This window comes from Myotis nattereri (assembly GCF_964212035.1).
Source record: "Myotis nattereri genome assembly, chromosome: 18".
NCBI lineage: Eukaryota > Metazoa > Chordata > Mammalia > Chiroptera > Vespertilionidae > Myotis > Myotis nattereri.
Window position 1 is genome coordinate 10,799,847 of NC_138093.1, and position 4,030 is coordinate 10,803,876.

Here is a 4,030-nt window from a genome sequence, read left to right on the forward strand (position 1 = left end):
TTATCTGCCTTCCAAGTTGGTAAGATACGCAGAAGAGTGAGAAGCAATTTCTCTTATAGCCCATACACCTCAATAAACCCGGTCTCACGCCCAAATACTTCCTCTGTATTTTTCTGGGGTTTTTTTTAATTGATTTTTTTTTAATTGTTTCCTTCCTTTGGTAGATGAAGGGGGAAGAATGAAAAGGTTTGCCAAAGGCAGGGTGTGGAATAGGAGACAGGAGGGAAAAGTCCAGGGATAAAGGAGATTCTGAGATAAAGCAGAAAACTGCAGGCTGAGGGGGGGGTCCCCAGCTCACTCCCAGCCCTGCCAGCTGCTCGGTGGGGGCTCAGGGGCCAGGCGGGGAGGGTGGGGCTGCAGGCTGTGGTGAGAAGGCAGGCTCAGGGGGCAGGTTCACCAGATGCTGACACTGCCAGGGAGTTCGGATGTTTGTTTGTTTGTTTGTTTGTTTGAAATATGGTTCTTAAGGGAAAGTCAGTGGCAAAGAGGGGGCTGTTAAGTATGCCAAGCTGGTTCAGTCATGAGGAGGGGGAAGAGAGAGAGGCAGGGGAAGGAGGGAGGGCGGGAGGGAAAAAGAGAGACATTTGGGTTTTTCACGGTGTGTGGTGGAGAGAGAATGACATTTGGGATTTTGAAGGGAGAATTTCAGGGTCCAGCCCCCTCCCTCTCGGAGTGGGCCAGCTCCCCTCCGGGCTTAGCCACGCTGTGCCTATGAGAGAAAGCCGGTGCCCTGGGCCTACTCATGCCCATCATTCACCCGGGAATGAACCCACACTAACGAGCTCGGAGCTGAAATAGGACTTTGAGTCAGGGCAGTGCTCGGCAAGCTCTTTGGGCCTCTGCGCGGCCCTGCCCAGCCTGCTGGCCTCTCAGACAGACCGTGTCAAGGGGGCTCTGCCAGCCCTGGCTCCCGGCATTGGGCACCTCGGGCAGGCAGCAGGGCTTGGAGCTGGGAGGGGAGACCGTGGAGCACCCCAGCCAGCCCACAGGATGCAGTTAGGAGCGAGAGCCCCTGTGCACAGCCCTGCCTCGGGCAAGAAGCAAGGACTGAGGGCGGGTGCCCGGGGTGAGACTCAATATTCAATGGCCTTGTTTTGCTTCTTTAAATTCCACAGCTCCACGGAGTGGCCCTGGGAAAAGTATGCTAGCACAGCTTTTGCCCACGAATCATATCAAAACAAACAACCACCCACCCACTCTTAGCTGGTAAACAGAATGGATTGGACACGCTGTCCCCATCAGCCCGGGCCCTGTGGAGTGACAGCCACCCTCCGGGGGCCCGCATGCCTTCTCCTGCTGCATCACTGGTGCGCTGCGGGCCAGGGCCCTTCGTGGAAAAGAGCGATGGAGGTAGGCCTAGCCCGGACCTCCAGCAACGTGCAGATCCTTGTCTCCAGATCCGGACGACTTGTCTGTCGTTTGTTATAGCTGTTTTTATTATTATTATTACGTTCCTGTGCTGTTATATCTTTATTCTTTCTTTGGGTTTTCTGTGTATTTCTCAATTTTATACCTGGTACTCAGATAATATAGCGCCATTAAAAAGATAGAGACGGGCGGGGGCGGGGGGGGAGGGGGGAGGGGCCTACGGTGTGGTGCTGGACAATAGCTAGACGTGGGGGGGGGAGGGTGATGGCTTTGTAGTGTATACAGTTGTCGAATTCCAATGCTGTACACCTGAAATGTATATAATCACGTAATAAAAGTTAAAGGCAAGAGAAGCAACCAGGCCCCAAAAGTCACAAGCAAGAAAATAAAATTAAATATTCACGCCCTGGCTCACTGGTTGGAGCGCCGGCCCGCGCACTGAAAGGTCACTGGTTCGACTCCCAGTCAAGGCCACGTACCTGAGCTGCAGGTTGGATCCCCAGCTCAGTCCCGTGAGTGCAGGAGGCAACCAATCAATTCTCTTACAGATGCTTTCTCTCTCTCTCTCTCTCTCTCTCTCTCTCTCTCTCTCTCCCTTCCTTCCTCCCTTCTCCCTCCCTATCTAAAAATACATGGGAAAACTTGCCTTGGGTGAGGATTAACATTAAATTAAATTAAATTAAATTAAACTAAATACTCAAAACACAAAAGGAGGGAAGGATTGTTCTGTTTCCTGGAGAGAAGCCTGCTGAGCCTCCAGGCTCCTGCCCTGCCCTGGCACCTGCCCCCCAGCAGTGAGTTGCTGAGCACGGTCTCCCCTCCTTTCTTTTCTCTGGGAGGTACAGGGAGACCAGGGTGCAGCACACAGGGTGGCCCAGCTTCCCTCCCTGACCCAGGACAGCCGCCCAGGAGAGCCAGCAGTCAGGGGTCAGACAGGACTGCGAGAGCTTGCGGATCAAAGCTCCCCACCTGGCCAGTGGCATCTGAACAAATAGACCTGGGAGGGGTGTAATAGGTTCCGTCTTGGCTCCTCCAGCCAAAAAAACACGAAAAAAACCTAGAAGGAAACTTTCCCCCCAGAGGACTGTTTGTCCCCCTTGGGTGAGGGCACCAGGATCCTCTTGTAAAATAGCAATGGATCAGGGAGGTGGGGGCTGAGCCGAGGCCGGGACTGGGGGTGGACACCACGTTGCTCCCATTCATTTCCTTTTAGAAAGTTGCTTCAGCCACCCCGACGAGAGAGTTTCCTCCATGGGTGGGGGCAGGCTGGCGGGGGTGGGGGTTGCTAGGGACAATGGGGCACTAGGCCTGTGGGAAGAGGTTGGGTCGTCTGCCCACTTTGCTTTGCCCAAGGCTGTTCATTTCCCAACAGGCACCAGAAAATCCGAGATAAACCCCAATTTGAGCTGCTAATCCAGCATCAGCTGACTCCCGCCCAGGTGCTCAACTTCAGCTCCATTTCACCAGCTGTGGCTGCCCCTTGGCAGATCCCTCTGCTGACCCCCTGCTCCTGCTCCCTCGGCAAGCTGGTTGGGGGCCCTCAGTCTGGTTGGCATCCCTGGCAGACAATAGATGCCTTTCCTGAGATCTCCCAAGTAGCATCTTCCGTGCAAGAGGCTCTGTGTAAGACTGAGACCTGCTGTCAACTCAAAGGCACAGGAATAAAAAATAAAAATAAATAAAAAATACAAGGTTCACCGCCTGCCTCAGGTACTCCCATGAGCTCTGTGTGCAAAGTCAGAGCTGCTCAGTCAGGCCTGCTGTTCCAGACCAGGCCCAGCCCCTCCAGCGAGGCGAGGACACACCAGCTCTGAGCCCCCTGCAGATGCGGTCCTGCCAACCTTTAGCTCAACCACAGAGGAGGCCCAAGTGGTGGGTTCGCTCCTGTCCGTGCCAATCAGATGCCCCGTGCCAGGCTTTAACCCCAGGCAGCAACCTAAAAACGGAAGCAACCGGGCACAGGGTAGAGACGCAGCATCCCCTACTAACGGAAAACCCTCACAAGCTGAAAAAGGTAGGATCAGGGAGCGAGTGCCGTCGTCATGTTTCCTAAAAATCATTTTTATTAAAAAACCAATATACTATCCAACCCATACTGAGCTGGCTTTGTAAACTCGCCTAATATTCTCATGCCTCGTCTCACACTTTCTGCCCCTGACAAAATCCTCCCAACACCTGAGAGAAGCCATCCCCAGCAAATCCTCCCAACTCCTCAGAGAAGCCATCCCCAGCGGAGCGGCTTCCTCCCCGGACCCCACAGAATTCATGGCTCCTGCTGCAGCACTTTCTGCACTGCTCCCCGTGACCTGTGCTGACCTGTGCGTGCTGCCCTCCCACCAGATGGGAGAAGGCTGGGTTTTACTGCTCCTCCTAGGCAAGTCACCTAGCCCAGGGCCAGGCACATAGCGCTGCATATATTTATTAATATGCATGTCTAGTTCCAGATGGCGGGGATCTGAAATGCCCAGCTTTGTTCCTGTAAAAAAGCCTCTGAATAACCTGAGACAGGAGTGTCCACACCCAGGCATGCAGTTTGCCCACCCAGGTCCCCCTCCCTGCGCCCTAGCCTCCTGCAGCCAGAGCCACCCCCATGGCTGCCCGTGGGCGCCCTCTAGTGGCACTTGTGGGTAATGACAACACAAAGACACCAGGAGATGGGGGG